At 38.0% G+C, this 10,132-nt stretch overlaps 1 long non-coding RNA gene across 1 annotated transcript; it reads right to left on the bottom strand.

Moving 5' to 3' along the window:
• Nucleotides 1–272: 272 nt before the first annotated feature.
• On the bottom strand, nt 273–8,434 carry LOC108500765. Its single transcript, XR_001875989.1, has 4 exons — nt 8,092–8,434; nt 7,021–7,085; nt 5,727–5,815; nt 273–434 (listed from the first exon to the last, which is right to left on the bottom strand). It is a non-coding gene; the product is annotated as an uncharacterized LOC108500765 (long non-coding RNA).
• Between the last annotated feature and the right edge of the window lie 1,698 nt (nt 8,435–10,132).

Genomic DNA, 10,132 nt, shown 5'->3' with positions numbered 1-10,132 from the left:
GCAGCCTTTAAAAGCAGTTTCTTCATAAACATCTGAAATACGTCCTAAACTGGTAGAGAACTTAATAGTAATTAGATTTGGGAATGTGTATTAAGTCTTTTATGTCTATCCTCTGTGAATAAATTACTATCTCCTATGCAGGAAAATTTCAAGATATTTAATTTAGAGTCATTTTTGGTGGCTCTATAAAAATGGTTTCATTTTATTACACAAAACTGCAGTTCATTCCCTTTACTGATTTTAATGAAAAGATAAATGTTTTTTTGGCTAACTGAAATAATTTTTAAAAGGCCCCCCAAACCCCTGATGTTGTGTTTCTGCTTTTTAACTTCCTGTGCTCCTGGAAGGCTGTATGGAGGGAGGTTGCACTGTAGGACCCATTCAGTCTCATGGCTCAGCAGAAGAAATATTTCCAGCGCCTCCATCAACTGCACCTGTGCAAAGCCACAGAGGGGACATAATCTGAATGGTACAATCTTTATTGCTGGTGACAATGTGTAAAGTGGAAATAATCTAGCCTATACCTTAGCTCTCATGTTGAGTGTTCAGGGCTGACAGCTATCATCTTACTTGAGAATATAGGCCTATGAAATAATTGAGTCACAGTAATCTTCAACATGCCAGTGTTACCAAGCTACTTTTCAAAATGCCACTGCACTCAAAATGATTCAAGAGCTGGGATTTCCTCTGGAATTTTCTTTGAACAAGTCTCAAAGATTAACAGATCATGCATTTGATCAATGTCTCCAGATGTCATATGTATTTTCTTTTCTATAATATCAATCCATTATATTTTCCATTATATTTCATGCAGTATGCAGCACACTTACACTTCAGAAATACATGTTATCTTATCATCACTGTTTTTCCCTGCAACATATTTCAGAAGAAAATAGAAAATTCCATAATAAGAAAGAGAGGAAGAAAAGTACTTTTGTAGGCTATAAACAATTCTCAAACAGTGACACTGTTGATGTGCAGCCTGAAAATTTCAAAATAAGTTACTAAAAGAATGAATTTTGTCATCTTACTTGCCTTCTAGTTCTTAAGCCTTTTGAGCATATGCTTGAGTGAAATTTGACTGGATATTGCAACCCAGAAGGTAGGGATTTGAGGGAGTGATTGCTCTCATATTGCACAGTAAGCATGAGTCTATAAAATTTTACCTTCTGTGCATTTCCAAGTTATCTAGACAGGTAAAAAGAAGATGGAGATAGAAGAACTTCACCCTTGTGTCCCTGCTCTGGGAGCAGGGAACTAGGTTGGGAGTTGTCATGGTTATACCTGAAGGAGAGAATGAAGTGCTGCATCCTGAGCCTACTGAGAGAGAGGGTGCTGTCCTTTTCATTTAGGAGCAATGCGATGTCATTGTACATTCAGTTCAGCTCCCCTTTTCTTAGTCCTTCTAACTCACTTTCAACTTCCTCCCCTCTCATGATTATATGGGTGTGAGGTTTGCCTAAATTCTATTCATGAACATCACTGACCTGAATAGCCAGCTCACAACAAAGGGGGACTTTTCCATGTGACTGGATACAAGTCTGAGCAAGATACTTGTGAGGTCTGAGGGACTGACAGCAATTCTCATAGTTTCACACTATTCCAGGCAGCACTTTTTTCCAGCTCAGACAATTTTAATATAAAAGTGGTTTGTTTGGGTTTTTTGAGCCACAGCTATTACAGTGGCTGTTGTCTGAGTTAAAATGCTTAAGGAAAAAATCTTTCTCTCTGAGAAATTTTAGTTTGCTATTGGGCATTATTAACAAAGAGCTGAAAAAATGCAGCAGGAGTTTGCTCCTTTATTATGTTTGAGCAGGTTGAAATTCATCTCGAGGTTTCACTTACTTGCACTTCTAGGTATCAGCACAAGAAGGCACTAAAACACTACAGTTCTTCATCCATCAGTCTAACAGGCATGTTTGTAACCAATGTCTCTCTTGACAGACACACTGGACAAGGTAACACCAGCGAACAATAAAGTGTTGTTTAAGCTATTATTCAGTCATCATGCTTTTAGTTCTCATTTACATTTTTGCATGCATCCCTCATGTGCTGCTGTGTTTGGGAGTACAGGTTTTCCATGTAGATTGATGGATTGATGAAAAAAGTCCAGCTGCAGGCAGCTGGTCCTGGATTTCCTTCCCTGATGGAGTAGAAAAGTAGTTGGATAATCTGATCAAAAAGGAAAACATCTGCTGCCATGAAAATTGAAGCAACGATATGGGGTCTCGAAAAGAACATAACAGAGTGATTCTTTTCTTGTGCATTATAAAGAAGTTCTAAAATTAAATACATGGAAGAGAGTGAGTCAAAAAGAAGTGGTGCATTTCAGTGTTACTTACATTCACAGGATCATTTTGGATTTCTATTTAGATAAAAAGTATGCAAGTATGATCTTGAGATATTAATTTACCCGTCAAGCACATCTTTCATCAAAGTCTCATGTCATTATGCTCCCCATAAATCAAGAGAGGGTAAAGCAAGATGAGGCAAAGGAATGTATCTGCATGAGTTTAAGGGGATGATACTAATTATTTCATATTTAATGAAACCAGTGATAGCATTTGATTTCATATTTCACTTGCTTTACTCTGATGCATAAGGGGTACAGGACACTGGAGAAAGAGTGGCTCTGTGTTGTACTGATGGCCACAATTTCTAAGTGCTAGCACTTTAAAGAGCAGCAGGTGCTAATGAGATCCCATCAAAGCAACCTCATTTACACAGACAAGCCTGCAGAGAGCACCTCAAATATACTGGTAGTGGGCAAGCACAGGCTAATCCACTCAGAAGGAAAATGAGATATCAATGAAAGTCTGGCTTGGCCTTGCTACCAAGCTGGTGCTCAAGGGATGTGGGGGTGGAATCAATCTCCTCCTCTGTCTAGTGCACTCAGTCCCAAGTGGCAAAAAACTTAGAAGAAACTTGCTCAAAGAGTTCTGAGTTTGGAGACAAAAGAAATATTCTGAACATGTTTGGATGTATTTCAGACCCATGTTCTTTTTGCATAGTCACTTCAAGAAAAGGTGACACACCACAGGGACTCGAGAGAGGAAATGGTTCAAAGAGACAGGAGCTCTCAGTAGTACTTAGTTCAACACTTCTCCAGATAGAGAGATGTAACGGCATGAATTCTGCCAGAATAACTTATATGAGTAGGGAATTGGACCAGATGGAATTCAGAGGTCCCTTCAATCATAAATTGGTCTATGAATTTGAAAAGTTACACTGGATTCAGAAATTAATTTTGTCCAGTCCTCTACAAAATCAGATAAAAATCAGATGTTTTCTGTTTGGTTTACAAAACTGATTGTTCAACACAGGGTATTGAATGGGAGTAAGGATAAGAGATCCAAGACTGGGAGATGGAGGGGAAGAACAGGCCCTTCTTAAGTTACCAAGTCAATTTATTGTGTAAATTGCACTATCAGAGATCAAGCTGGAATTCCAATACTGGATCAGAAACTATAATCATCCTTGTTTGCCCTATCTTTGAACTTTTTCTGAAGGTTTCCAGTATGTGGTGTATCAGGAGGCAGAAGACAATATGTTCCTCCTTTTCCTTATGGCAAAATTTGTTCCCTGGGAGTTTTTTTTCTAACTTCTGACAATGATAGACTGATGGCAATTATAAAGTACTGACCTGTGATATTGGCATGAAATATCAGGGGTTTCTTTCTCAAACTATATTTTGTTTATGTGGAGGTTTTTTTTGTTTGGGTTAGTTTCTTTTCTTTTTTTTTTTTTTTAATATGGATAATTTCAGACTTCCTAGATAACTTCTTTCTCTTTCAAGGACTATTTTAAAAGTGTTTAGAATTTGTTCTTTCTTAATCAATTGCCTTTGGATTTTTAGCAAAACCAGGCTTGCAACTCTTTGGCTATTGAACACTGAATTGCTGTAGCAAATACCTCTATGTACATGCATATTCTCTGGATGATGTGTGCCTTTCATATCTGCTCCTCCTCTGCCTTCTATTGAGTGGCAGCATCATGTTAATAAAGACCATAGTAATGTCTACAAAAACAGACTTGTGATAACTTTATTTCTCTGACTAAAAAGAAGACTTTAAGAATATCCTTAGATATACAAGATTATCATGGACAGTCACCAAAATTATCAAGAATATATACATCTGTAATTTCAATTCAGAGATTCTCTGAAAATCAGTGGTGCCATCAGTGATGCAATAATGATATAATGCAAGTGATAGACTTTATTAGCCAGTCCTAGAAGAAATATATATTTCACACCAAACACATTTAAAACCCATGTTTACTGATATCCAGCAAATTACTTGATGCTTAGCTGTAAGTACTAAAATTCACATATTGAAAATTTAAAAAAACCCCTCTGTAAATGCAATTATTGTATTTGTTTGTTTATTTGTTTCTAAAGTAACCTGAAAAGATGACACAAAATAGTCACAGAGAAAATGTGTAAATTAAAAGTGTAGAACAACTTTGAGCAGTCACAAAAATTGCAGCTTCATTAGGAAGAAAATATGTGGCCCTAGTAACTTGCGTGTTTATGCCCACCATACCTGACCCCCATAAATTTACAGGAATAAATGAACAAAATTCCTCTTAATGATGTAGCAGTGCTTTTTCTTTCTGCAGATTTCATAGCTTATATAGAATGCATACCTACACACACACATATATATATATCTAAACTTGGGTTTGAATCCTGTGGACCCTGTCAGTACTAGAAACTGGTTACTCTATGCCTTAAAAGAATCTGAGAGTTTGCCATTTTCAGTCACGCTGAGTCATAAATTACCTGATTTTAAGCCAAAATTGAACCAGGTCTAAAATTTAATGTATTTTATCCTCCATTCTTGGAGGTTTATCATCCTGTCCACTACCTGAATTACACCTCAATATAGCAGCTGAAGCAAAAAGATACATAAACTATAAATCTTTGCGGCCATCACAGTCACTATAGATTGCAAAAAAAAAAAGAAAACAGCCGACAGCCCTGTGACTAACATGAGTGGTCACACTTAGCCAGAGACTCCTAGTAGAGGAGCTCCAGCAGTCATTTTCTGTTTAAATTTTCACTGATTTTCCATTTGTCTGAGGGACCAGAAAAATAAAGCAAATTTTACTGCTATGTGAAAAATTATAAGGTACTGCTGAAACTTAGATATTTGGAGAAGAGTTTCAATTGGATATTCAGGGAATGCTGTTCAACAGCCTCAGTTTGGCCTTTGCCATTCAGCAGGTGAAGGAACTCCTGATCTCGAGTTGTAGGACTTGCTGACTGATTATGTGGCATTATGATTCAAGTAGAGACGTAGCAGTGGATGGTAACTGTGTCTGCATCCAGACAGAAAAAGAACAAATTACGCTGCTGATTTTGCCTCGCTTCTGACTGCAGGTACTTAGCTTTGCCAACAGCCAAGTAACAGGTTCATGAGATACTAGTTTCTATGCTTATGGTACTGTATGCTGTGATTAAGGAATACTTTTTGCTTCAGTAGTGAGAGAGTCAAATTTACCTCTTAATTCTGAAAATAGCATTAATCAAGACTAGATTAATGAATTCAGGTTACTTGGATGACAGAGCAGTGAACTGAGAAGTGCTGATTTCAGGTCTTGACTTTGTTGACTTAGGCAACATCATTTCACTTCTCGTGTCACTTTTGCCACTGATAAACAGGAATGATACTGTTCTCTGTAATAACCTGATAAAAAGTCATGGAGGAAATGACTAGTTTTACCTTATCTATATCTATTCAAATTACTTCCTTAGCGTAGGTAAGTAATTTTGCTTTGCCATCTGGGATCTTTGACTTTTAACAGTTATCATCTGTAAGACACAAATAAATACTCAACTGTTGAAAAATAGTGTGTGGCACCCATCAAACAGACAGAATCACTAATTTTAAAAATCAAATACTTTCTGGTTTTATGTTTAGTTTCTTGACATTGGAGTGATCCCAGATGCTTGATTGATTGCAAACACAATCTCTTCATGATGCTGATAATGACATAATAGAATTTCAATTACTTTTTTTTGACAAATGTCTGTGATTAATTAATTCTCTATTCAGTATAATCACGTTGATAATCCTTTTGAAACAAATGTCACCATCAGTTTCATACAACTGTTCATAGAAACAGTTATACATGAGATAAAATATCAAACTGCATGTTCAATCATCCTGTTTCATCCTGAGGCCCCTTTCTCTCAGAGGCCTGTTTATTGTGAGTGGACAGATGCAGGGCATCTGTGCTTAAGCCTATAAAATCAAGGCTTAATGCTTTGCATTTCAGAAGCCATAGGTGGCCTTTCTCTCACTGGGGATGTGATGCTGAACAGCTTTCTGACTTACATCAACAACATGGTGAAAGTGTGACCACCCTATCCTATGCTTCTGGATGCGACTGGAGGGGGCCTAGGCTCCCTCAGTGAAATGGACTGTCCTGCTTCACCACTCTGTCCCTGCCAAAGCAATCCAGGGACATAGTCCTGCAGGAAATCCAAAAAGCTTCAGGAAGGGGATATTAAATTAACCGGCAGCTATCCTGAAGAGCAGGGGTGAATACCAGTCCTGTTCAACCTTAGATGTACATGCACTCTTCAGACCACTTGTAGGCTTGAACCCGTTCATTCATAAAAACCAAAATCCAGAATACATGAAGGACAGGGACAGTCCTTCTGCTTTCATGCATAGGGGAAGAGATTAGGAGTCCCCCTTCATTCCTTTTTCAGACAGTCGGATTCTGGGGTTCACTTCACTCAGCTACCCTTGAAGCCTGACTAAGCCCCATCTCCCATGAATATGCCAGAGGTACTGGTCTATGGATTATTCCAAATTGGGGCAAATGCCAATTGCACACCTCAAACCTCTGTCACGTGAAACTTCTTGGGACTGCAACAGTCAAATATTTTATTTAGTGATGGTCTGATATATGTTGTATATTAGAAGAAATATTTGGAAGGAAGAATTTCTCACTCCACAAACTCAGATAAATGCACCATTAAGCTATCTCCTTGGCAGTGAGAGTCACCTTGAAACTGAGAATGGGGTGGGATGCCAATCTTCCTTATGGCCTTCCTGTCAGTCTGTGAAGTGCTGCAATGAAAGAAAGATGCTGCTGTATATCGTACTTGCCTCATGAGATGTTATTCAAGAATGCTGTCTTCAACATGACTCCTAGGGAAATATTGTGAAGAACACCTCCATTCTTGGTGGAATCAAGGGATTGAAAAAGTGCCAAGGTGTCTACACTTCTGAAGCAAAATGGGACAGATCTAGGAGTGCCTGGGAACTTTAGCTATGGTGGTGTCACAGAGTAGTGAAACAGATGTATGAGGGTTTTGAGCACTGCAAATTCAAATTTAGTGTTAAGATTCTGTCTAAACAAAATGTACATGTACAAATTTGGACCTGGAGCTTTGTCACCTCCTGAAGAGGTAGGAGCAGAACTTCTGACCTACAAGTACACTATTCTCTTTCAGGTTTATTTTGGATGTCCAGTTGACAGCTTGACAGCATTTTCTGAAATAGCCATTCAAAAGCCAGTAGTAATGCCTTTCATTTTAGAAAGCTATATCCGTTGTATGGAGTGATACCAAAAACTTTATACTCACTGACTCACGCTACCAGAGACTGGGGTTGTTTAAGCTTCTTTCACATTCTATTTTTCAGTGTGTAACAAGGTGGGTGGAAAAAACTCATTAGTCTTCCCTATTTGAAAAATCCGGTATATTGAACCAAGGCAGCCCACAACTTTCTAGGTCATAGCTCTTTATACATCATGTAAAGTATTATAAGAAAGATAAGGAGATGTAAAGTGATATTAAGGTCAAGCAGAAAGCATGAGTCATTGTAATCTTGATACGAAAACAAAATAGAAATAGTAATGGTGGTTATGCAAAGCTTGAAAGGTAGGTAGCTTTTCTTTGTCTCCTCTCTTTCTTTCAGAAAACCAAACAGTAAGTCCATTTAAAGAGAGAGTACCGCTTCAGGAGCAATTATTTTTCCTGCTCATACAGAGAGAACAGGGAGAATGAAGTAAATCGGTGCTTTCTCTTCCCTGTCAAAATCAGAGTAAGGATGTATCTTTTGACTGACTCACCTTTAGATTATTTTGTGCTATTATTATGATTAATTGTGTAGCCTGGATATATTTCAGTTGCACAATTATTTAATACTCTGAAACATGGAGTTATCAGCACTTTCATTAAGACATGCATAAATGTTTGCAAGCTTTGGATGACATGTTTGGAATTGAATCAACCAGCTACAATTCTAAATCTGCTTTTTGCAGAAAGATTCTTTTGTGTTATCAGGCAATGGGTACGGCTTTCATGTTGTTTTAGAGGCTTTAGATAAACACAAAGGTTATAGAGACCATCTTACTCTTGGAGTTCAAACTGATCTGGTGTGTGTGCTTAAATGTATCACCTACAAGGCCCTTACTTCCTTAATTATGACCTAAGGGTAGATCACAATAGCTGCACTCAAGAAATACATTCTATACAATAAGACACAAAAATATATACTGTGCCAACCGATCAAATTGTGTGGTGGTTGTTGAGTTACAGCTGATCTCACATTTGTGAGATATCATTCAGAAGTCAGTAATAAGCTACTGCTGACTTATGCCAGGCAAGATACAGACTGGCATTCAGAAATGTCTGGAGTTAATTCCTTGGAAAAGCTGTCACTCATTTACAATTTCATGACAATACATTGAACACCCAAACCTTTTTTCTCTGTGACTGATCCTTTAACACCAGGAGATTTTTGATTCTCAAGTGTAGAGGCTATGATAAGTACCTATGGCTTTGTCTGATTCTCCTTTATTACTAATCTTGAATTTAGAATGGGAAAACAAAGCTGATCTTAAATTATTTTTTAATTCCTTGTATTCTGTAGAGGGAAGGCTGCTAAGCCTTGGGAGTGCATGAATAAGAACATTGCAATGAATATTCCAGTGTTTTCTCTTTACGTTTTCCATGAAGTAGGAAATCACCAGAGTGTACAGCATATCTGTCATGCCACTGAACTATGTCTTGTGCTCTGAGTTTGCTTCATGGCTCTTACAGATTTTTACTGTGGCCAGGGCACAGAAGAATACGCAGAGAATTATTTCTGGTCATTTTGCTAGCAGTGATGCACACCTTACTGCAAGAGAAGAGCAAAACAGTTGTACTTTTGAGAGTTTCCACAAAATACCTTCTTTTCACTTAAAATGCAGAATTAATCATAGAAGGGAAGTGCAACTAATCTTATAAAATTATTTGAAATTTCCTTCTCTACTCAGTCTCTTTCTCTTACCATGTTCTTTTATTTTGCAAAGACAGAATATCTGGACATCTTCATTTTGAATTGACAATATTCTAGAAATGAGATGTCTGACTTGCATTGCTTGGGTTAGGACATATGGCCATTTGTGTAAGGGATATATTAAATAACCAACTAGAAAAACCATGATTGCTAGCTCTGTTAATTCAGTAACACAGTCAAGCATTGTTCATGAGGGATTCAGATTACCCAGTTATAGACTTCCAAAGTACTTCAGATGGTATCTCAAAACCCCACCGCCCAAACATCTCTTGTACATCTGATTACATTTTAAACAGATAACATTAAATTATATCTATACCTATACAGATATACAATACCATTCTATTTTTTCCTCAGAAAGTTTTCAGATGATATCAAGTTTGGTGGTGCAGTTGACACACCTGAAGGACATGATGTCATCCATAGGCACCTGGACATGATCTGGCAATGTGTGCCTGCAGTCCAGAAAGCCAATCATGTAATAGGCTGCATTAAATGAAGTGCATCCAGCATGTAAAGGGAGGTGATTCTGCCCCTCTACTCCACTTTTGTGAGAACCAACCTGGAGTACTGTGTCCTTCTCTGAGGTCCTCAACATAAGGACATGGACCTGTTTGTTGGGCCAAGTCTAGAGGAGTACCAGCAAGTTGATTAGAGGGATGGAGCACCTCTCCTGCAAGGAAATGCTGAGAGAGTTGGTGTTGTTCTGCCTGGAGAGGAGAAGGCTCTGACATGACCTTATTGTATCCTTGAGCACCTGAAGGGGGCCTGCAGGAAAGCTGGAGATGGACTTTTTACAAGAGCATGCTGTGATAGGACAAGAGAGA

This window comes from Lepidothrix coronata, unplaced genomic scaffold (genome assembly GCF_001604755.1).
Source record: "Lepidothrix coronata isolate B3197 unplaced genomic scaffold, Lepidothrix_coronata-1.0 Scaffold94, whole genome shotgun sequence".
NCBI classification, from domain to species: Eukaryota; Metazoa; Chordata; class Aves; order Passeriformes; family Pipridae; genus Lepidothrix; species Lepidothrix coronata.
This window is presented reverse-complemented; position numbering and strand designations above follow the sequence as displayed.